Source organism: Anopheles gambiae, chromosome X (assembly GCF_943734735.2).
Source record: "Anopheles gambiae chromosome X, idAnoGambNW_F1_1, whole genome shotgun sequence".
Classification (NCBI taxonomy): domain Eukaryota; kingdom Metazoa; phylum Arthropoda; class Insecta; order Diptera; family Culicidae; genus Anopheles; species Anopheles gambiae.
In genome coordinates, this window is record NC_064600.1 from 23,066,366 (window position 1) to 23,092,360 (window position 25,995).

The 25,995-nt window shown below is 40.3% G+C and overlaps 1 protein-coding gene and 1 pseudogene across 3 annotated transcripts in view; one reads left to right on the plus strand and one right to left on the minus strand.

The window, feature by feature from the left end:
* The window catches only part of LOC1278673 (ubiquitin-conjugating enzyme E2 H), a 29,265-nt gene extending 15,500 nt beyond the window's left edge, over nucleotides 1-13,765 (minus strand). For 2 of the 3 annotated variants that reach the window (XM_318292.4, XM_061641505.1), the window contains exons 1-2: nucleotides 10,171-10,324; nucleotides 9,982-10,082 (exon numbers count right to left, since the gene is read on the minus strand). The gene's annotated coding sequence lies outside the window, so the exon portion shown is untranslated. Of the gene's footprint in view, nucleotides 1-9,981; nucleotides 10,083-10,170; nucleotides 13,055-13,132; nucleotides 13,231-13,296 lie in introns of those variants that run through there. The other variant, XR_009764587.1, reaches the window with a different exon arrangement.
* Nucleotides 13,766-15,052: 1,287 nt separating this feature from the next.
* LOC133391092 (uncharacterized) lies at nucleotides 15,053-25,933 on the plus strand (annotated as a pseudogene).
* Nucleotides 25,934-25,995: the final 62 nt, after the last annotated feature.

A 25,995-nucleotide genomic window follows, 5' to 3' on the forward strand; every position in this document is an offset into this window, starting at 1 on the left:
TGTCTGATAGGATCACAATAACACAGGGTTTCCAATACAGGGTTACAGGGTTTTCCAATTGAGTTTAGACTAGCCGCATACTTTTTTTGAATAGTCGCATTAGATTCTTGACTAGCATCCTCTATTTTTGATTACGAGCAATGGATTATTGACTAGGAGCAATTGATTTCAGCAGGTCCTTGCATGACAGCCTAAAAGCGTCGCGTTTATAACACCCGGTGTGACAGATCGACTTGAATAATAAACTGTGAATATTATTTAATTTCATCCGCTCATTAGTTTGACGTGTTTGTTTTACTACTATATATCGTCCACAAAATAAGATATATTTTATCTGATAGGTTTTTGGTGCTATTGTTTTGATTTTACTAACGCACAATACAACACAAAAGCACTTAACGGCTGAATTGAAATATGCAGTAGTGAACCCACAGGCATAACCTAACCAAAAGCTAGATTAAGCAAGTTTTTCAGAAAGACCATATGTAGTTCTATCGATTTTCGATCGAATATCGGTTTACAATTGAGCACACTAAAACTCAGTTTTTCTAACCAAAAATCAAATATTTTTCTAAATATTGACCGTTCAACCATAAACTTGGAATTTAATAAAATTTATGAGTGAATATAAAGTTGTTTAAACTGGAAAATTACCGAATTTGATTTAGATTTCCTACCGATAACCTCTAAAAACAATCTGGTCACTCCGCGCCAGCAACCGGTCTGTTGAAATCAATTGCTCGTAGTCAATAATCCATTGCTCGTAATCAAAAATAGAGGATGCTAGTCAAGAATCTAATGCGACTATTCAAAAAAAGTATGCGACTAGTCTAAACTCAATTGGAAAACCCTGTATAACACATCGTTGTAAAATTAGAATTTTAAAACTCCTATCAATATTTTTTCAATAAAAAATGTGCTGTAACTCCAACACCCCAACCGGCCTTGCCGTATGTTTTGAGAGGATGCTTATGTTTTTTTCTTTTCTTTCAAATGTTGTATGACAGTGTAACAATATATTGAAATGAACACTGAAATCACCCCTTTTAAAACGATACCAACCATACCATTTTTGATATTTTTATTTTTTGCACAGGAGTAGAAAACATCTTTTCTGCGGCATTTTTAAAATTTGGAGTCAATATGGTTTTTTAATCCAACGTTATTTTGGAATAAAGATGCGAAACGTACCCGGGTAGGCGGTCGTACACATGACGGTTAACAGTCTTGTGTACGACCAAAAACTCTACGTAACCATATAACCGCCTTCCCGGGTAGGCCATACATTTTGTATGGAAGAATGATGTTACAAGCAATAAAACTGCAATACAACGTTTGAAAGAAAAGAAAAAGACATAAAAATCCACTCAAAACATGCGGCCTGGCCGGTTATGGTGTTATAACATATTTTTAATTGAAACAAATCTTGATAGTTTTTACAATTCTAATTTTGCTACGATATGTAATCAAACATTATTGTGATTCAAAAGATATACGCTTTTAATCACGAAAAACATAATTCTTCCATACAAAATGTATGGCCCACCTGGGTAGGCGGTTGTACGGTTACGTAGAGTTTTTTGGTCGTAGACAATACGGTTAAACTATTGACATCATCAAATAATCGCATAAGGCCCGTGTCTGTGCTCCATCGGATGCGATTTTATCGGAATTATCGGACCTGTCAAAATTTTATATGAGATTTGACAGATAACGTCGGACGTGCGATTTCGTCGTACGACGGAATCAAAAAATTTTTATTTCTTCGGACACCGCATCCGATTTTATCTGTCAAACTAAATGTGTGATGTTTTGTAGGAACAATCTCAACTTAATTTTTATAATAGTTATATTATTAAAATCATCCAAATAATCGCAATATTATACGAAAAAGCGTTTGACAGCACGTGCGATAAAATCGCATGCGATGGAGCACAGACACGGGCCTAAGAATCGAAAAAGCGTTTGACAGCACGTGCGATAAAATCGCATGCGACGAATGCGACCTTACGCGAATGTTTATGTTTGACAGTTCATATGTCAAATCAGTACAATTTTCTCCAATAATTGTCAAATGAAAAATAAATTGTCCCCAAAATTTTAAATAACTAACAAGACACAAATAACCTAATTTTCTACATGAATTGAATTAAATTACCAATTAAGTGTAATTGTAATTAAAAATCATTATTAAACAAGAGTATTTTGGCTGCAAAACGTGATATTCGACTTACGCCAAAAACCGAGTTACACGAATGTCTCCTGGATGCATTATTTGCGTAACTCGGGGAAGACTGTATACAGTGCTGCAAAATGTCATGAGTATCACGAGATTTTCACCAACGAAAACAATGAACATATCCGTGGTAGCTTGATGCTCATTGCTGATAGTCAGTAAAAGTGCGCCATGACATGCTGAACACGACATGTGAATTCTTGAGTCCAACACGATACTCTGACTGACAAGCTTAGCTTAATGCCGGCGCAAGCATAATCTTGATTTTTTCTGGCTATGAACAGTGCTGTCAAATGCCACTGTTTCAGTCATCAACACTCATGACTGAAACGAAGCTCAAATCAGATCACGTACACAACAGAGATGATCAGCGACGATACTCAAACAGTTGGAAAATCAATCACATGCTTGGTGACATTTAGTTTAGCACCCAGCTTTTGGTCACTCACTTGGTCACGACATTGTTGTCGGCGATAATCACGACATTCTTGTAATATACTTGGCGCGTAGGCTCTAGCAACAAAATGAGCATGCTTTCTCCCTCTATCTGTTTTGATTCTCTGTCGGGTCAAACAGAGCGAAAAAACATGGTCAATTTGTTTCTTGGAATCACTCGCACGCACGACATATCTCCCGTGCTCATCGCGATGATCACCGACTGAAAGTGTCGCGACCAAGTGATTTAACACGAGTTGGTTGCACACAATGTCACCAAGCATGCGATGGTCGCACCAACTGTTTGAGGCTCGCCTCTGATCTTCACAGTGACGCTGAGATGATTTTGTTTCAGCCGGAATTTGTCATGTCTATGTCAGTGATATTTTGCAAAATTGATAACAGCAAAAAAAAAAGTCGTGATATAGTGACTGACCAAGCGATGGTCGCAAACATGTCATGAGCATGTATTAGTCACACCAATCGTTCTGAGTATCACATCTGAGTATCACAATTGAGTATGTGACGCTGATATGGATTTTATTTCAGTCAATTTTTTTATGACATTGATAGTGACATTTTGCAGCACTGACTGTATAGGTATCAATTTTAAGAAAAATTAACTCAAAACATTATTGAAATATGCGAAAAAAATTAAGTTACAAGCAAGAACAAAAATTCCGTTACCAACCGCATGGGACCAGGCTCCATATAGTGGGAGCTGCGGATAGCATCTGGTTTACGGAATGAATGGTTAAGATTCATTCTAAAAAATAACCTTGCAGCCAGTGAGGCGGTTTCTAATGACCGATCGTTGACGACCGATGGTTCATTCTGTGCTATGATTTACCAATGAACCGGATGTTGGTTCATTTATAGCCAAAGTGTTGTCCACAGGGGGTTCATTGAAATATTTTTTGTTCATTTCAGAGTCATTACCCAAGCGAAATTTGTCGGGGATAATGAACACAAACTCATGCCATCTCTTTCGATTCATCAGCCCTACTCTCTCACACGCATCGATGAACTTTTACACATCTCTTTGTTCATTGTACTATATTTGAAGGGTTCAAAATTGATAGATAACGATTTATGTTCATGAAGTAGTTATGGTCCAATGATAATGGTATACTATTTGTACCATGGTCGACCTGAGTTCAATTCCATTTTCATTGTTTTCATTAATGAGTTAAAGTTTTCTTTTATTTTTAAAACATCCAGCTTCAATAACTTCAGACGCCTTTACTCATTGTTAGAAATGCGTGTTTAAAAGTCAATCTGTTATTGTTATTGTTTTATTTATTTCTTTTAATTCATTTAGTATCATTACTTCTTCATACAACAAAACCAGCAAATAGCACGATAATGAATAACAATATGGTGGCGCAACTGGCAAAGTGATTCGAAGTAAAACTAGCGATGTGGTTGGTAGCATCAAGGATGAAGCATGAGCGTGAATTGGAACATGAGGGGAGGGAGTGAATCCGAATGTTTATTTCTATTTTAGCTCTTTTTTGCATGGGTTCATCCTTCAATTGTGTTCACTATTCCCGAAAATGGTAAGTATATCGTAGATGATTTCGGGGATAATTCGTTAACGAATTATCCCTGAAAAGACCAGCAAAACCATCGTGGTCGGGAGCTTGGGTATACAGTATAACGTCGATTATCCACGCAGCTTGGGATCAGACGATTGCCGGTTAATCGATTTGCACGGATAATGAAAATATAGGCACTTTCAAGTTGGTAAGCATGAACCAATCAAGCTGGTTTGTGATAATCACAGCACAATATGTATTGCTAAAAATTGTGGATACACACCAAAGACCAAACATTTTGATATAAGACATCATTTTAAACGAGACGCGTTGGATAAAAAAATGGAGCAGCTTGATTATTTGAATACCGAAGATCAAGTTGCAGAACGACTCACGAAACCACTACAACGCATTAAATTAGTACGTAACCGGACATTGGAGTTCTTTCCGTTTTAGGTTGGTAGGCTGAAATTTTAGCCTGTCAGTTGTTTGCATTGTATAACAGTTTTCGAGCAGCTATCTAAGTAGGTATAATATATAGATGGGCTTATCCCAAGGTGTATGAATTTAGAAGGCTCATTTTTATCGCTTCTGTTTCTGAACGAAGATTTTAAGAGTGTTTTGAGTATTCGTCAAGCCTCCAGAAAGCTTGTTTGAACAAAAGTTTTCACCCATCCTGTCAAAAAGTGAGATTCAAAATTGTTTATAAAAAATGCAATGAAATCACCTGGACAACATACACTTCGATTCTGGATTCCATCCCCTGATCTCTTAAAAAGCACCTTGGGGTAAATGTAAACAACACCGTGTTTTGCCATTTTTTCGAGCAGGTACTCGAACCTAATTCTGGCTTACAGGGTTTACGAGGATTATATAGACATGTTCAGCGAGTTGTAGATTCGTTCAGGCATATAATAGACTCTTTCAGCGAGATATAGAATTGTTCGGAAGTAGGTGTAGACATGTTCGGTTATACTGTAGAGCTGAACCGAACATGTCTACGCCTACTTCCGAACAATTCTATATCTCGCTGAAAGAGTCTATTATATGCCTGAACGAATCTACAACTCGCTGAACATGTCTATATAATCCTCGAAAACCCTGTACAGGCGGTCCCCGAGATACACGGTACCTCTTATACGCGGATTCGGAGATACGCGGTTTTCTAAATTTGACAGTTCTTTGAGCAAATTGTACTGATTTGACACATCAATTGTAAATTGCCAAATACTTTCCGTTTCGATCGAATGTTAAAAACTATTTCAAAAGGTTTTAAACTGTTATATTCAGTCAGAATCATATCCAATAATTCATAAAGTTACTAAAACCGCTCCCTACTTGCAAAATTACACGAATATTAGTGATATTTTAGCTGGAAACCACGAGATTCGACTTACGCGGAAATTCGAGATACGCGGTATTTTGCGGCCGTTTTCGGTCCTCATTAACCGTGTATCTCGGGGACCGCCTGTATAGCAGTTTTCGAGCAGCTATCTAAGTCGGTATAATATACAGGTGGGCTTATCCCAAGGTGTATGAATTCAGAAGGCAAATTTTTATCGCTTCTTTCTGAACGAAGATTTTAAGAGTGTTATGAGTATTCGTCAAGCCTCAAGAAAGCATGTTTGAACAAAACCCATCCTGTCAAAAAGTGATGTTCAAAATTGGTTTTAAAAAACATACTATGAGACCACCTGGACTACATACACTTTGATTCTAGATTCCACCACGTGATCTGTTTAATGCACCTTGGGGTAAATGTAAACAACACCGTGTTTTGCCATTTTTTAGAGCAGGTACTCGAATCTAATTCTAGCTTTGAGGCTAGAATAATATAGACTGAAAATTGCAGGCTAGTTTTTTGTGTGGTTTTGTATGGAGTTTACATGATTTCAGCCTTCAACTGTCAAACTCCATAAAAAAAACTAACTAGAATCGTGAAAGGCCCCAGTATTAGTTTCGTACAAAAACCGATAATTATACCAATCGGAGCAATAAAGCTTTACCTAAAAAATTACTTATACATGTGTCTACAGCATTTTCGGGCAACCGTCAAAAAAAAATTCAAGAAAAAAAGGAAAGTAAGATGTGAACATTTAAATTTAAGCTTCAATGAATCTTCAGGAACCGAGGAATGGTTATTACAAGCAAAAATTCTAAATAAAGCCTAACACTCAACAATCCTTTCTTTTTTGCGAAGGCAACACAAATGGCGAAAGGAGGCAAGCCTTTACAAAGGCTAACCAAGTTTTTAACTACAGTGCAGCCCAGAAAAACTGACATAGGCTACTTTATGGAAAGAGTGGATCTTGTCATACCTAATCTGATGAGGTGTGTGACATGTATGCGCTTCGGGCATACAAAAACAAGATGCAATATGAATAAAATGTGTGCTAAATGCAGTGAAAATATCACGAAGTTTGCAACAATTCTCCTTAGAATTAGGAGAAAACTACTCTGTACTTGATAAATATTGGCAGTAGTGCAAACAACCATCATATTTGTATAATTAGGAACAGAATGAATTGATTTCAGATAAAAACTTATAACCACAGTGATTCGTAGGATACTATGATTAATGTTATATTGGACCGTTACTCCTGAATAAAATAAAAGATTAATGTTATGCATTGTACAACATATCGGCATACTATAAACTCATATCACTCCTCCTTAGGCCGATTATTTTGTTATACCCATCAATGGGGCCCTTAACAATTCTAATCAGCTTTTTGTATGGAGTATGACAGTTGGAGGCTGAAATCATGTAAACACTCCATACAAAACCTCACACAAAACTAGCCTGCGATTTTCAGTCTAGATTATTATAGCCTTAGGGCGGTGGCAACGCTTTTTCGCATGCGATTTTATCGGACGGCGATTTTATTAAATTATTATATGGGATTTTACAGATAATGTCGGACGACGAAATCGCACGTCCGACGTTATCTGTCAAATACCATATACAGGCGGTCCCCGAGATACACGGTTAATGGGGACCGAAAACGGCCGCAAAATACCGCGTATCTCGAATTTCCGCGTAAGTCGATTCTCGTGATTTCCAGCTAAAATATCACAAATTTTCGTGTAATTTTGCAAGTAGGGGGCGGTTTTAGTCACTTTATGAATTATTTGACATGATTCTGACTGAATATAACTCTTTTAAACCTTTTGAAATAGTTTTTAACATTCGATCAAAACGGAAATTATTTGGCAATTTGCAATTGATGTGTCAAATCAGTACAATTTGCTCAAAGAACTGTCAAATTTAGAAAACCGCGTATCTCCGAATCCGGGTATAAGAGGTACCGTGTATCTCGGGGACCGCCTGTACAATGCAAACAACTGACAGGCTGGAATTTCGGCCTACCAACTTAAAACGGAAAGGACCCCACTGTAAGTTTGTCTTCTTTGTTCAACGGTTTGGCTTGGAGACGACGGAGTCAAGGTTAGTCAAAACCAATTCATTTTTCCTGGCGTGGTACAAGCTGTCAAACACCGTTTGACGAACTAATTCCATTCCAAATTTCCATTCCAAGTCATTGACATATTCAACGAAGATCTCAGTTGTGCCAATCTCGGTTATTTTCAACCGAGACTCGGCAACTTTATTGAAGAGTGTATGTTTTCAAACCGAATACTATACAGAAAATATTATTTAAAATATGCTCTTAAGGTCAACATACCTTGTTATCGTGAACACTTTTTGCTTTTTATCAATGCAGCATCTTTTTGAAAACAAATCTATACATTAAGGCCGCTTAACAATCGAAGTGAACGTGAACGTTAAAGCGCCTGGTGAAACGTTGACATTTTATTATTACATTAAAATCTGGCGAATTCAGTTGCTCTGTCGGCGATAAGTTAAAGCTTTAATCAAAACAAACAATACAGGTATTCAAACAAGACCCGTTAGGACCCTATCACCTATATGTAGGACTCTGGAGGATCATTTAAACTTGTTTCCAATTAAGTAATGATTTCATAATTCAAAAACTGATTGATGAACTTATGCAATATAATAATAGATAAATATTATAAAATTATTATTTTATAATGTTTTTCATTAATAAAATGTTAAATATTAATACAAAATATAAAGTACAGCAATTATCCGCAGTACGCGATACTCGATATACAGTCTTTATCCGATATACGCTATCGTACGGGACCGAGCACAATAGCGTATCTAAAGTTTTCGCGTACAGCGGATTCCTATGGAAAAATAGTTTACACTACTGGTTCGAGGGTTGAAAAATATCGCCGCAGAATTATACATTATTGTTGTTTGTTGTAAAACAGTTATCTTTTACACAAATTTAATGCAAAATGCTTTAAGGACGTTAAGGAAATCCAAAAGAGCATACAATATTTCAAAGATTTAAAATAATTACATAAAACACATGAAGCTGTCAAATTTAGAGGAATCAGACTGTATGCTTGCGGGAACAGACTGTATGCTCGGGAACAGACTGTATGCTTGCAAAATTCCACAACTAGGTTGCAACACTCCATTATATGATTGCAAACCTCCACATAATCCTTGCAAGATTCCACTACCGGTTTGAAACATTCTCTTAACCGATTGAACTTTTCCTTTATATGACTCGAAACCCTTAATATCCAATAACACATCCTTGGGGGCCATGGCTATCATATATGATAGCCATGAAAAATGTAAACAATAAATAGCCCCCAGGGAACTTAACGGACAGTTGTTTATTGAACTGAAAACCCTATATCTACTTGCGGTTGCACCAGCCTATCTTTGTATGTTTTCGAATGCAATGTCACAGCTGTTATCGAAAAGTTACTTCCCATCCTCATACACGGATCAGATTTAACCGTAGAGTTGGCAACCAGATTTACACACGTAAGTTGGCAACCGGCATACCCGGGTATTCCACACGTTTGCAAAAAATAACGATTTTCATAGGTAAACAATGCTTTCTATATTTTAATGCTGTAAGCAAGTAATGCCGACCATATATTCTCTTCTATTTCATTTATTCATTAAGTTTTTTTCATTTTAATATAAAAATAACGGTCATATTGAAATTTGGAATCGCTTGAATTTGACTCGAAAATAAGCACAATACGAAAAGAGGAAGAAGAGAAACGTCATTCTCCATACAAAATGTATGGAATACCCGGGTATGCTGGTTGCCAACTTACGTGGTAAAGTTAAAAAAAATTCAAAATAAAATACTTATAGGCTGTTTAAAATTACAACTTATGCACCAAAAAATCAAAAATTAAAAGTTGGGAGGCTACGGCAAATTTCAGGTCAATAAAAGCAATGAAACAAAAGTTATGGCAGTTTAAAGTTGAAAAAAATACCCGGGTTTCCGGTTGCCAACTTAAAGGTTAAGACATGATCTAAAAGAGGTTTCATACGCTAAATTACGGAATGCATCAAGTGGGATGAATTTTGTTGCTAACATTGGACAGTGACTTGGTAAGCCCTATAATACGACTGAACAAAACAACTCGCTGTCTATGTAATCATCAAACCCTGTAAAGCCAGCTTCTTCGACTACCATAAGCTGCACAGGTACACACTCTGTCATTTTGACTATTAGACGAAAATAGTAGCGTTTTAAAGCAAATAATGCTTTGTCCAACATTCCATTGATAATATCCATTAATTGCTAACATTACTTTCATATTTTCACAGATGAACACAACTTCAATCATTAAAAAGTAAATAAAGGACAATCCGTATTTGTTTTCTAAACTATCCTGCGTTGCATTTGTTGTTATGTTGCTTACCTGAATATGTCTGAATTGTAGGCTGAATGCAAACGACGTCGCCAGGCATTAATCCCAACACAACATGTAAGGCGTCAGTGGCTGTAATTGCCTGTCACAAGCTAAATAAGAAAAACAAAATAGCCAAACAATTGATTTCAAAATAAACTTGCAACATTAGCGAATCGTATTAGAAGTGATAAAACTTACCAGAACAAAACATTACCATTAGCCAAACAATGAAAATGACTTATCTACACAAAACTACCATCAGATTAATTGTAATCGCATATATTGTTCATCCGTGCCCGGTTGATGAAACTCCACGGTTCATAAAAATTCCTTGACATCAAATAGACAGGGGTTATATAGTCAGAGTATATGGAAAAAAGGTGACCCTATAGGAAAATTACACCGAGACCAAGGTACATTGAAGAGACCAGGTGGGAAAAAACCAGAATCTCACCCAGTGTGGCCAGATTATTTTAGCAGATTTCGGTACAAGCAGCAACATTTTAACTGTAGTTTTCGGTAGGAATTTCAATCTGTATTACCAGTCCGCCAAATTTCATCGCATCTCATGAAGTACCGACACGGACCCTACCCGTATAACCAAGATACCGAAAACGCCACCAATTTCTTGTACCAAAATCTAGTTCCATCAAACAAAGCCAAAAAACTATCAGTTTGGTGGGTTAAGCCACACGGCCACAGAAGCAGCCCCAAATAACCAAGATACCGAAAACGCCACCAATTTCTTGTACTAAAAATTAAGTTCCATCAAACAAAGCCAAAACACAATCAGTTTGGTGGGTTAAGCCATATGGCCACATAAGCGGCCGCTTCAACGTGTGGTAGTCTGTTTTTTTTTTTTTTTGCACGGGCTATTTATTTTCTCAATATGTTTCACCTGTGATAAAATGTGATTTAATTATGCAAAGATAGCATTTACACGTGTGTGTTTAAGTTGGTTTGTTGTGAAACATCCATGTGTAATATGTGTATATGTGTGTTTGTTTACTTCCGAATGGACTCTTTCTTTTCGCTGGTCAGTGCATAGTTTATAGACTAATAATATTGCTGAAGTTGAAGCGCAGTGATGTAAGTGAATGAATTTAATCAATCGAGGAGTTAAAGCAGTCGAGGAGTCAGCATATTGACCTTAACCAACCCTTGGCCAAACTTTTCCACAAAGCATTTTTAAAAAAGGTGGGTAAGGGTGGGCTAGATAAATACATCCCGTCCGGCAAAATGAGTGTATTTTTTGAGTGATTTGAGTACCGTCCCCCGTTAGCAGTTACTCTTAGAGGAATGAGTTACACCCTCGCGCGAGCCCTCCCCCTTCCCACCCGTAACGCACGGTGCGCTCTGCAGTTCTCAATGTGTTGTGTTCTTTCCAATCATGCTACCAACACATCCAAAGATATTTGTTGCTTTCGTTTCTCGTTTTCTTTCATGCATAGACACGATCGCAAACACGCACATATTCTAACAACAAACACAAACACGGTCATTTTTGGTTACATAAACACTTTATTGAAACATAAATTACACTTTCACAACACATTTAGAATCGTTCATACTCACGAATGGAGTCATACTGTAAAGTACCGGGTCGAGCCAGGCTGCGGGAAACTTGTCGACAATCTGCGTTGCCTCTGTTCAGCAAATTCTTACCTGTCGATGCACGCACTGCATGTGCGTCTGTACACACTGTTCACTTCACACTTTATCAAAACACACCGGCGCACGAGACTTATAACGAAATGCGCATCAACGCACAAACACTGCGCGCGGGACTTCCCAAGGACGCAAAAACCGACGGCGGCCTGTGTAATCTGAGCTCCCTACAAAGCTCTCCACAAAGCTCTCGTTTGCAGTCTTGTCGAGAGCTTCCCACGCAAACAATGAGACCCCAAATTTTGAGTGATTCAGGCCGAGGGGTATGAGGAAGCTTGAGGAAGCACGGAGAAGTGCGCTGCGATGAGAGTTCGCATTCTGTTTTACACGCGCGCTTCACTAACACCAATACAAATACCGTGCTTTGACGAGCCGTCTGTGAATGTGTGTGTGTCTTCTTTCAGCGAGCTCAACTTGGAGCTGCTCGTCACATCGTGTTGTCTCGCTTACACTACAGCATCGAACCATCGCTCCGTATGTCCCCCCCTCCTACGCGTGCAAAACCACCAGTACAGCGCGACGCTTTGCCGGAGATGGTTGTGCGTGTTTTGTTCAAAGTCCCGCGCGCAGTGTTTGTGCATTGATGCGCATTTCGTTATAAGTCTCGTGCGCCGGTGTGTTTTGGTGAAGTGTGCAGTGAATAAACAGTGTGCACAGACGCACATGCAGTGCGTGGATCCACAGGTAAGAATTTGCTGAACAGAGTCAACGCAGATTGTCGACAAGTTTCCCGCAGCCTGGCTCGACCCGGTATGACGTCATTGGATTCTAAATGTGTACTTTAGTGTGTACTTTATGTTTCAATAAAGTGTTTAATGTAATAAAAAATGACAGTGTTTGTGTTTAGTTTTAGAATAAGTGCATGAAAGAAAACGAAAAACGAAAGAAACAACTATCTTTACATGTGTTGGTAGCATGGCTCGAAAGAACACAAACACATTGAGAACTGCAGAGCGCACCGTGCGTTACGGGTGGGGAGGGGGAGGGCTCGCGCGAGGGTGTAACTCATTGGTCGAAGAGACACTGTATTTCGACAGCGTCACTCAAATCACTCAAAAAATACACTCATTTTGCCGGACGGGTCGCCACAGGCGCCCGAACCATCCGTCACGCACACATCTAAACGTTCTGGTTTCTTCAGCCGCTCACGCATACCAATGTGTTTGCTCCACCCCCTTTTTCGGATTGCCTTCCCACATGTGTTTTAACATACTCCCGCTGTGTAGACGGCAGAACACTTAGCCCCTTCCAAATTTACCGTTCTTCCTCCTCTCGTTCTTCCTTCCTCCTACTGCGCTCGTGGTACCATCCGTGCTGCGCGTGTCCAGCTGGCTTCATTTTAGTGATGACGTCATGAACAGGAGCTGCGCGTGTTGAACCGGCTTCTGTTAAGTAATGACTTCCTCACCGGGGGCTGAATGAAGCAATAATGAATGTAAGTAGTATGTATTACTATGGAGAGTTTAGCGCAGAGGATTAGACCAAAACTTACCTTAATATTTTAAAACTGAGAAACGTTTTCTTTCCGTCGCTCACTTTGAAGATTGTTGACGAGGCTAGCATGTAGTCGTTGATAAATAGCGCACACACCTGTAACTTTTTAGACGCCAAGGGTTAGTTGAATGTACCTGCACAAGCACACAGCAAGAAACTTACCTCAACAATTTGCTAGGATAAATCATTCCATAACTGAGGGAGAAGGAACACGGCACAAAACGTAAATGAGCAAAGTACGTCGCACAAGAAATCGCACCTCACTTAAGTACATCCTTCCACAGGGAAAGTTCTGGACAGACTGAGGATGCCTAACACCCGGATGAGCGCGATAGCAGAAAAATCATGGTGGATCGAGAGGGATGGGTAGACTCGGTCCAGCGATATCCGCTGGTAAATGCATGTGTGTGTGACGAACGAAAGACTTCAAACCCCGCTTCCCCCGTATTTCATCCATAATTTTTCGTCACACGCACACACCTCTGCACGGGCGGCGGTTTGCCGTCCAAAATCTAGAGAGAGAAGACAGGGCCTCTCGCTTTGGCACACAGCAAAATCTCTCAACAACTTCGGCTCTGCTACTTGGGTTAGAACGAAACGCGCACAACCATCTCCGACAAAACGTCGCGCTGTACTGGTGGTTTTGTACGCGTAGGAGGGGGGACATACGGAGCGATGGTTCGATGCTGTAGTGTAAGCGAGACAACACGATGTGACGAGCAGCTCCAAGTTGAGCTCGCTGAAAGAAGACACACACATTCACAGACGGCTCGTCAAAGCACGGTATTTGTATTGGTGTTAGTGAAGCGCGCGTGTAAAACAGAATGCGAACTCTCATCGCAGCGCGTTTCTCCGCCACGCAAACAATGAGACCCCAAATTTTGAGTGCTTCAGGCCGAGGGTTATGAGGAAGCTTGAGGAAGCAACCCAAGTAGCAGAGCCGAAGTTGTTGAGAGGTATTTCTGTGTGCCAAAGCGAGAGGCTTCTCTCTCTAGATTTTGGACGGCAAACCGCCGCCCTTGTAGAGGTGTGTGCGTGTCACGAAAAATTATGGATGAAATACGGGGGAAGCGAGGTTTGAAGTATTTCGTTCGTCACACACACATGCATTTACCAGCGGATAACGCTGGACCGAGTCTACCCATCTCTCTCGATCCACTATGATTTTTCTGCTATCGCGCTTTTCCGGGTGTTAGGCATCCTCAGTCTATACAGAACTTTCCCTGTGGAAGGATGTACTTAAGTGAGGTGCGATTTCTTGTGCGACGTACTTTGCTCATTTACGTTTTGTGCCGTGTTCCTTCTCCCTCAGTTATGGAATGATTTATCCTAGCAAATTGTTGAGGTAAGTTTCTTGCTGTGTGCTTGTGCAGGTACATTCAACTAACCCTTGGCGTCTAAAAAGTTACAGGTGTGTGCGCTATTTATCAACGACTACCTGCTAGCCTCGTCAACAATCTTCAAAGTGAGCGACGGAAAGAAAACGTTTTCCAGTTTTAAAATATTAAGGTAAGTTTTGATCTAATCCTCTGCGCTAAACTCTCCATAGTAATACATACTACTTACATTCGTTATTGCTTCATTCAGCCCCCGGACGTCATTACTTAACAGAAGCCGATTCAACACGCGCAGCTTCTGTTCATGACGTCATCACGAAACTGAAGCCAGCTGAACACGCGCAGCACTGATGGTACCTCGAGCGCAGTAGGAGGAAGGAAGAACGAGAGGAGGAAGAACGGTAAATTTGGAAGGGGGAAAGCGTTCTGCCGTCTACACAGCAGGAGTATGCCAAAACACATGTGGGAAGGGAGAGGGATATTATTCAATAAATAGCATGCGAATGTGTGCATAAAGCAAATGTGAACAGCCTCATCATTTCTATAAGCAATCCGAAAAAGGGGGTGGAGCAAACACATTGGTACAGTATCGGACAGAAAGATAGGGCATTGGTTTTTTAACGCACCGTGCACCCGTTGGGCCAAGTTTATGTGTGGTTTGTATGTGTGTGTGTGTGTGTGTGTGTGTGTGTGTGTGTGTGTGTGTGTGTGTGTGTGTGTGTGTGTGTGTGTGTGTGTGTGTGTGTGTGTGTATGTGTGTGTGCATGTGTGTGTGTGTGTGTGCATGTGTGTGTGTGTGGATGTATGTTTGAATGTGTATTGATGTGTGTGTTTGTTTCACAAGTAGGTCGTTTCGGATAGATTTGTAAGTAGTTTTTTTGTGTTTTGGGTTAGGTTTTTGGTGTGATAAGCAGGACCACCGCCCTCGCGATCAGTGTGTTTTCGATATATTAACAATGTTACGGTCTTCTTTCGCCGTGGTCTTCTGAGGACGTCCGGTTGACTTGCGCGTTTCGGTTGTCCAAGTGCGTTTCAGTTGTCTAAGCACGTTTCGGTTGTCCGAAGCGCGTTTGCCACAAAAGTGCGCGATCGTTCCATTACGAACTCGATCCTTTTGCGCTTAATGCCAGCAGCAGCCATTCGCTTTTACATATGGCGCTGATGATCGGTACAACGTTTACCTCGACCCATTGTTACTAACATTGCTTGCTTGGACCGTCAAGAACGCGCTGGTTAAAAACTTGGACACGGCTGATCCCGTGCTCTGCCTGCGTTCTACTTCTATACGCGATGAATTACATCGTTTTGGAGCAGCGAAAACATCGCATGGATAAAAACTATCAACGAGTACGCGAGTAAGCGTCTTCCCTTCAAAATCGAGAAAAGAATACTGCCGCGCTCATGAAACAAAACGCCCATTGAAAAGAATAACTGCGCGCCAGCTCAATGCACGCACAAAGTTTACCATTCGCACACAACGTGCAACGCAGAGATGCACGAAGGCCTTTCAATGGCGTGCACTGGAGAAACACCTGTAAGGGAATGCCGAGTTCATTGCTATTGTGCGCGTGTCCATTTCGCACCGGTGTCGCATTCACATTCATGAAACAGAACACCTGCGTTTTCGTCCGAGGAACAAGCGCTGCTGTCGATGCAAACTTTAGTTTTTATCCAAGTGTAAACGCACAATGTTTCACATGATAACACACATAATAAGAATAATTTCAACGCAATATGACATCATGGCAAGCTATGTTTTTCAGACACAAACCCGCGCACTTGCAAATACACATTAAAAAGCACACTCTCTTTCTACTACTACACACACACACACATGTACACACACACACACACACTCACACACACACACACACACACATACACACACACAAACACAAGTAACGTGGCAAAACAAGTGCACGGTGCATTGAAAAAAAGGGTCCTATCTTAATGTCCGATACTGTATGCGTAAGCGGCTGAAGAAACCAGAACGTTTAGATGTGTGCGTGACGGATGGTTCGGGCGCCTGTGGCGAAGCTCTCGACAAGCCTGCAAACGAGAGCTTTGTGGAGAGCTTTGTAGGGAGCTCAGATTACACAGGCCGCCGTCGGTTTTTGCGTCCTTGGGAAGGAGAAACGCGCTGCGATGATAGTTCGCATTCTGTTTTACACGCGCGCTTCACTAACACCAATACAAATACCGTGCTTTGACGAGCCGTCTGTGAATGTGTGTGTGTGTGTGTCTTCTTTCAGCGAGCTCAACTTGGAGCTGCTCGTCACATCGTGTTGTCTCGCTTACACTCCAGCATCGAACCATCGCTCCGTATGTCCCCCCTCCTACGCGTACAAAACCACCAGTACAGCGCGACGTTTTGTCGGAGATGGTTGTGCGCGTTTCGTTCTAAGTCCCGCGCGCAGTGTTTGTGCGTTGATGCGCATTTCGTTATAAGTCTCGTGCGCCGGTGTGTTTTGATAAAGTGTGAAGTGAACAGTGTGTACAGACGCACATGCAGTGCGTGCATCGACAGGTAAGAATTTGCTGAACAGAGGCAACGCAGATTGTCGACAAGTTTCCCGCAGCCTGGCTCGACCCGGTACTTTACAGTATGACTCCATTCGTGAGTATGAACGATTCTAAATGTGTTGTGAAAGTGTAATTTATGTTTCAATAAAGTGTTTATGTAACCAGAAATGACCGTGTTTGTGTTTGTTGTTAGAATAAGTGCGTATTTGCGATCGTGTCTATGCATGAAAAAAAACGAGAAACGAAAGAAACAAATATCTTTGGATGTGTTGGTAGCATGATTGGAAAGAACACAACACATTGAGAACTGCAGAGCGCACCGTGCGTTACGGGTGGGAAGGGGGAGGGCTCGCGCGAGGGTGTAACTCATTCCTCCAAGAGTAACTGCTTACGGGGGATGGTACTCAAATCACTCAAAAAATACACTCATTTTGCCGGACGGGCGTGCTTCCTCAAGCTTCCTCATACCCCTCGGCCTGAATCACTCAAAATTTGGGGTCTCATTGTTTGCGTGGATCGGATCGGAACTGGCAGCTCCGATTGTTCTAAAATTTGGTGGGTTCACGATTGAATCGACCACCACAAACCCACGTGGGTTTGAAGTGGTTTTACAGTGGGTTAAGGACGATTTGGTTATTTGGGTAGTGTTGCGGTAGCAACGGGTAGGTTTGAGGCGATTTTGAAATTGCAACAAAGATTTCATTTGCAACAGCTAAGTTTGGATAGAAATTCGAAGCTATTGTAACTTATCGTATGAGAACGAGATCGCTGGCCTAAATAAACATACAATTTGGGAACGGCCCGTTTCTTGAATTCATCGATAAGCATAAGCCACTCGAACAACGTGTGGTCCCAAACCCAAAACGAGGAGGTCATAAAGTTTCAAGTTAGTTTAGGATCAATCTAGAATGCGTGGAACTGTAGTATAAACAAAACACCATACGAAAACATAAAGATTATAAACAAACTGTTGCATGCATTGCCGAAAAGGGCCACGGTACTTTCACACACTGGCACCAATACAATTAAACAACGTGTACGGACACGTTTCAACAACATAAAAAATGTTAGTATATAAGAACCAATTTTGTCAAATAAACGTTAGATCTAATTTAGAAACTGAACGGAAAACGTCTCGATTTTTTTTGAACGTTTTGGCCTTTCCTAGGTTTTTGCTTTAGGTCTCATCCGGGTCCCTCTGCCCCCATCCGAAAAGTTATTGAATGAATTGTGCCACTTTCGAAGCATAGGTTCCCACGAACCGCAAACACTAGCCGAAAGTTTAATGTACAATTTATTATGGTAACTCCTTTCGGGCAGAAACCCATCTTTTATATACATTTGTTTTCGGTTGGAACTTAGGACACTGAAGGCCTTTCCTTCGCGTGGCCTGGCCCGAGTTCCGCCGTCAACAGGTAGTCACTAGTGATTTCCATATTCATATGGAGTTTACTGCATCAAATCATTTGGGAAATGGTTTTGTGACTTTTCGGTCAGTATTATGAAAAAATCTGTGATTTTCGGTAGGATAAATCCCAAATAACCAAGATACCAAAAACGCCACCAATTTCCTGTACTAAAAATTGTTGGAAGGGAGAAATAGCAGGACACTTGCGCAGTCGTATTTAAGTGTGTGTTTATTGTACGAAACACATTGGCGGAATGAATCGCTTAGGCAGCGGTCAGAACTTCGCCGCATGCGATTTTGCCGCAAGCTTTTGTATGGGATTTGACGTTAATGACAGCACTTGCGAATCTGCCGCATGCGGCGATGCGGCAAAATCAAAATCATTTGATTTTGCCGCATCGCCGCATGCGATTTTATTTCAGATGTCAAATGCCTAAGATCGTATCAATGAATGATTATCTTAATAAAGAAACAACAAAATATCATTATAATACCTTGAAAAGCTAGAAAATTGAGAAAACTCTTTTCTTGCCGCATGCGGCAAAATCGCATGCGGCGAAGTTCTGACCATTACCTTACATGTATTTACAGTGTTGGTGAAATGTTTCCCTGCCCAAGTGACAATTCGCTTTGCGTTATATTTGAGGGGTAGGAAATTGCCTACTTTCAACAAAAATCCAGTTGCATCACCGTAGCAATAGACGATGCGCAATCTCAGATTGCGCATATATTTATCTGTCAAACGGGTCGGTTTGATATATTTATCTGTCAAAAAAAAATTATATACCTCGGACATATAATCTTGAAAATTTATGCGCAATCTTGGCGCAATCTGAAAATGTATGGAAATGACGTTTAAAGCTCAGGGTTGGCTACGCGAAATGATTTATGTTTTGATAAAACGAATATATGCGCAATCTGAGATTGCGCATCGTCTATTGCTACGGTCAAACAAAGCCAAAGCACTGTCAGTTTGGTGGGTTAAACCACACGGCCACAGTAGCGGCCACTTCAATGTTGTTAAAGTAAGTTTTTATACACTCAATTTTTTTATCATTTGCTCAACATGTTTCACCCCAAAATGTGGGTAAAAGTAAGGCTCAGCCCTCTACGTTACATTGGAGAAGCGTTACATCCCTTAAAATATTCCCAAGCAGCATTTTTACTACGGTTTTGTCATCCAGGCGACCGACCAGTGTACATTATTTGAATAAAAAATATTTTAAATTGAGATGAAAAAAAAGTTAATTGCTGTAAGATGAACCGATTTCAAGGAGATTTAATTTTTAAATAACAATTAAATAACAGGTTTAATATTTTTCATTGTAGCATTATGATTAATGAAAAAAAGTCTGAAAGAAGGAAGCTCATGAACACCCCAAAAGCTTTCAATTGGAGTAACATTTTCTATGATTAGAAAACATAAAATATTAAAATATTTTTAATTAAATTATATATATGAAATATAACTATTACCTTTTCAATCTATGTTTCTGGCCATTTTGAATAAAAATTACTTTAGATGCAAGAGCTCTTTTTAAAATGAGGTTAATGAAGTTAATAAATACTTGTAAGTATTTCATTATACTACTTTATCAATAACTGGGTAAATAAATAAATATTTTTTTTTTTATTATTTACATATTTTATTTATAAGATTGTTAAAATTATAATTCTTGAAGTTGTGACAACTTTTCTAATTATCAACAAAGCTTTTCTAATTATCATATAAAAGTAAACAATAATAAGACATGATTATCTATTAATTTGCTCATCCACGGCGGTTAAAACAAACGTTCAAAAATGTTGCTTGGGATTGTGATTAACAGGCGTTACGCGTAACGCTAGCGTAACGTAGAGGGCTGAGCCTTACTTTTACCAAAATGTGATGAATTGTGCAAGGGAAGCGATTAAACGTGTGGGCTTAATTTCGTTTGTTGTAAAACATATTTGTGTGTGTTTGTTTACTTGCAAATGGACTCAAATGCAAATCCATTTCTCGGGTCAGTGCACAGTTTATAGATTTATAATATTGCCAAAGTTATGCAGTGATGTTAGTGAATGAGTTAAAGTAATCGATGTATCTAAACCTAACTAACCCACGTGGGTAGTACACATCCGGCAACCCGCGAGTGTCGCAGAGTTGTGAAAATTTCACAAAATCTCGATTCATTTTTAGCGCGCAATGTCAGTTTGGAAAAGTTGCCTGTGTTTGTGCCGAACAATATGAATAAATATACTGTAAGTACACGAAACAAACAATCAAAACACTATCAATAAGTGGACTTTGTTTATTTGCTCTTTTGTTTGGTTTTTAGGGTGCAAACATGTCTCAGAAAGACTCTTTCTTCTTTATACAGCAAATACAAATGCGTGAATGCTTATGGAACCGACGTGATATACACTATATAAATAAAATACAACATGCCGACGCAAGGGCTTCAATTGGAGAATTAATGGGAAAAGATCCATTTGAGCTGCGGCAGAAGTGGTAATCTCTGCAAAACTCGTTCCGACACTTCAAGAGTGTTTACAAAAGCAGCGAACAAACGGAATCTGGTAAGTATATCATGTGTGATAAAGAAATAGGTTACGTTACTATAGACTACACAAAACAATCGAGCACCTGGAACACCATGCTTGGCAGTACTGTGTATGTATACTTTTTTTCAATCGAAACCGATCCAATTGACGGTTTCATTGCATTTTCTAGCACCTGGCCGATTGCTCTATCGATTTAAGTGTATCACAAACTGTTGTAGATGGGGCGGAACCGTAATGAAGTAAATTGTACAACGGAACTGTTTATTCTCTATCTAAATATATTTGTAGTCCTGTAGTGCTTGTAGTTCGGCTTCTCTTCTTCAAGTGTCGTAGAACGGAAGCGATCGCAGTGTATATAGAATCTAGCTATTCCTACCACGGTGTGTATGGGGAATAGCGTATGACAGCTCCAGAGCTGCCAGAAGTGTAGCTCAGATATAACAGCTCTTCCGCGCAAAATAGAATTCGTTGTTGTTATAGGTTGAGCCTTTGCAGAGGCTGATGGTCCACAGAGAGCGACGCAACCTTTGGTCCACCGGCAAGTCCGCTGACCCTGTGGGTTGATCAATTGCTGCTGTTTCGTTAGAAATCGGTAGTTGGATACCCGTTTCAGGATTAGGAGTAGTCGGGTTTGCAGGGAGGGACATGTCAGTCGATGTATAAGTGTTATCGTAGTTGTATGTATTTGTAGGTATGTCTGGAGTGACTGCGATAGTGTTGTCGTATAAATTTTCACCACCAATCTCTTCGCGGTGCAAAGAAATTTCTTCCTTAGTGGATTCCGATAGCCCTGCCCTCACACTACGTAGTTGATCTATATGCCTTTTCCAGTGTAGTGTCTAAGTATAGGTATAGCGTAAGCGTATAGCGTAAGCGTATAGTGTAGTCGTTAGAGATAAGTATATCTATGTATATGTAAGGATAGGAATAAATCGTCAGTCATAAAACAGTACTCGATTAAGCAAAACGCAACTCTATAATAGTTGGCGACGAGGATAAAGCTACCGAAAAAGTCAAATTACACAAGTCTAAAGTCATGTCGTTAATCGGTGAAATTGAACCATTTGTCATGGGCGAGAGCATCGGGGAGTACTTGGAACGTATGGATATTTTTCTCCAAGTACACTGGTGGACATAAAAATAGGAGCTTTTTTCTGTGACCGAAAGACATAGTTCTTGTCAGAAATATTTGGTAGCCCTGAAAAGGACTGTTTAAGTGGTTGTTGGGAGGAGGTGTTGCGGTGTTCCACTGAGCGAAAACACATTCTAACGGTCAATCTGGTGACCGTTATTCGCTATCACTTCCTGACAGCGTTTGGCCATATCGCCGATGAGATTACGGCATTCGCTTCTGTCTATGCGTTCCCACATAAACTTGCAGCGTGTCCATAGATCATCGGCTGAACTTGCAGGCTGGTTCTTAAGCTGACGCTTGAGAGTTGACCACAGATTTTCAATCGGGTTGAGGTCAGGACTCAACGCAGGCCACGGTAGAACTTGCACATCCTGGTTTGCCAAATAACATTTAACTGTTCGCGGTGTGTGCTTAGAGTCGTTATCATGCTGAAAGATGTAATGCTCTTCGTCTCCGAATTGTTGTCGGGCGTATGGCAACATCTCACGACTAAGTATTTTTCTATACCCTTCCGAGTTCAGTGTCCCGTTGATACGGAACAAAGGACCCGTGCCGTGCCAGGAGAAGCAACCCCACACCATTACGTGGCTGCCTCCGTAACTAAGGGTTTTTATCGTATTTTTCGGATGATACGCCTGATTAGGAAAGCGCCAGACGTATTTAATGCCGTCTGAACCATCCAGATTGATTCTGGACTCATCCGAAAAAATGATTTTGCTCCACCAAAAGATGGATGCAGCTAAATGTTCTTCGGCAAACCGAATGCGCGCTTCTACGTGGTGCGGCTGCAGCTTACGAACCTTCCTCGGTCTCCGGGCACAGAACCCAGCGGTGTGTAAACGGCGAGACACCGTTTTCGCCGAAACTTGCAAACCAAGCTCCTGCTTGATACGAGTGCAAGTTTTGAAAGGATCCGCCCTGATCATCTCAACAATCCGCGCGTCAACGTCGGCCGTTGTTTTTCGCGGACGACCTGTCGATTTACCCGTAGCCTCGCTACGAATGGCGTTGTCAAACGTCCGCGAACGGCCGAACGCCTTGCAGATTGTCTTGATCGGCACGTTCTCACGATATAGCCCCTGAATGTGTTTTCGCTCCTCTGGTGTGCAGTGCTTTCCGCGACCCATGATGATTTTGTGGAATTTTTAAACAGCAACCTTTCACCTTGACCACTGATGGAAGAATGAAGCACAACACGGTTTGGCTCTCCTTTTATACTGCCGCAAAACGCTGCCGGCACTCAAAACTCAGATAAGTAGCGCACCAAAAATGAGAGTATAAAAGGCAAAATTCGGCTATTACAAATTCAGTACGCCTCGAACTGTTGGCGATGACACACCTAGTGTATGCAAAAAAAAAACACACAAAATTGTTTTTCCTATTTTAATGTCCACCAGTGTAAACGAGGTGGAACCATCGAAGAAGACAATTACAGGCGTTGCCGTCAAATTTTGGCCGTAAGTCATGTATTTTTGTCTCGTAGCCGTCAATTTTTGACAGTGTGCATCAATTTTTGTCCCGAAGGCGTCAATTTTTGACAGTGCGCATCAATTTTTGTCTCGAATGCGTCAATTTTTGTCAGTGTGCATCAATTTTTGTCTCGAAGGCACCAATTTTTGTCTCATGGTCACAAATTTTTGTCTCTTGGTATTTTTTTGTTATTTTAATATTTTAATAATTGCAGAAAGCACAACAAAATTAGAGTGGTTATACAATGCAAAGGAATTAATTCAGGAATTCTGTTTATTTCACATAGTTTTATGTTTTATTTATAATAATATCAAAAAAATTTAGAGAAGATTAATCCTCGATTATTTCTTCATTTTGGCATCGTGGCAAATCTTCTTCTTCTTTTGGCTCAACGACAGTTGTCGATCAAAGCCGGCCTGTACCACAACTTGTGGGCTTGGCTTTCAGTGACTTATTGATCCCCCCATACCAGGATAGTCAGTCCTACGTATGGCGGAACGGTCCATTTGGGGCTTGAACCCATAACGGGCATGTTATTAAGTCGTACGAGTTGACGACTGTATTACGAGACCGGTAATCGTGGCAAATAGTTAAATAAATTCCTAAAATAGTTCTCGCAATCCTTACGGTTTATGTATCATTGTACTGCCATTTTCGATTGAGGAGTACAAAGTATATTCATTGTTCAAAAGCAATCAGCTGTGTTGATCTACGTACCTGAAATTTAGTCAAAAATTTTGAAACATTTTCCTTAAAATTCCAATAAAATATTCATAAACCACAGATTTTTATTGAAATTAAATGTTGCTACAATTAAATAACCCTAATTACGCGTCAAATCAGGTAAACTCATGTTGATATATAAAGAGGCAAAATTTCATGAACAAGCGACAAAAATTAATGACCATGAGACAAAAATTGGTGCCTTCGAGACAAAAATTGATGCGCACTGACAAAAATTGACGCATTCGAGACAAAAATTGATGCACACTGTCAAAAATTGACGCCTTCGGGACAAAAATTGATGCACACTGTCAAAAATTGGTGACTTCGAGCCAAAATTTGACGGCAACGGCTGTATGTTGCTGACCTTGGGTGGAGCGTCGCTGTATAGCCTCATATCAAAGCTGGTGTTGCCTGAACAGCCAAAAACGCTACAAGAGCAACTGGAACAGAAAGTCAACGTAGTAGCGGAACGGTTTAACTTCAGAAACTGTCTGCAAAAAGATCGGTCGGTTGCAGAGTACATCGTTGAACTAAAAGCACTCGCACAATCGTGTAAATTCACGTGCTGTTTAGCACAATGCTTGCGAGATCAACTAGTAGCAGGTGTTCGAGATGAAGGATTACGAAAACGTCTTCTACGAGAGTCGGATTTAACATTCGAGAGTGCAGAAAATATCGCCAGAACGTGGGAAGCTGCAGATGAACAAAACAAAACGTTTGCAGCGAAGGAGAAACCGAGGGAGATGGCGGTGATAAAGTGTGCACCAAAACGAAGCGTCGGTCTGAAAGTGCACTACTACCGTGGAAGTAGTACACCTATACATCAACAGAGCAGTGCGCATAAGCAGGAGAGCAAGTGTTACAGATGTGGAAGTATGTCCAGACATGTCCTGCGCGTATGTGGCAGTGTTTCACTTGTAAGAAGTATGGTCATGTGTCGTCGTGCTGCCGAAATACTAACGTGCATAGTTTGCGATCGGAATATAGGGATATGTCACTAACACGCATATTCGATTCGAACGCGATTAGTAGTCCAGAAGTGTGCGTACTAAAAGTTAATGAGAAAGACGTTGCGTTTGAGATAGACTGTGGTGCGTGTAATAAAGTCATACCGGAGAGTGTGTATAAGGAAAAATTTGCCAATATCGAATTAGAACAAACACATTTGCGTTTTATTACGGCATCGGGTCAACATGTAATACCGTTAGGAAAAATATGTGTAAATGTAACCACAAAGAGTGAAACGGTCAGTCTAGAAATCACAATAATCGCAACTGAAAACAAAGGGAATCCTCTACTAGGTCGTGATGCGTTAGACATATTATTTCCTAATTGGCGAAAAAGTGTTAATTTAAATCAAATTGATACCGATAAATGGCTTGAAGAAATGAAAAAAATGTTTCCGAATGTAACAAACGGTGATCATAAAGAAGCGATAGAAGGATTTGAAGCGAATTTAGTGTTAAAGCCAAACTATACACCCGTATTTCACAAAGCGTATTCAGTGCCGTTCGCTCTAATTGAAAAAGTAGAAGCCAACCTAACTAAATTAGGTTCTAAACTCTTTCTATTCATCAGCCCTACTCTCTCACACGCATCGATGAACTTTTACACATCTCTTTGTTCATTGTGCTATATTTGAAGGGCTTAAAACTGATAGATAACGATTCATGTTCATGAACTAGTAGTGGTCAAATGGTAATGGTGTAATGTTTGCA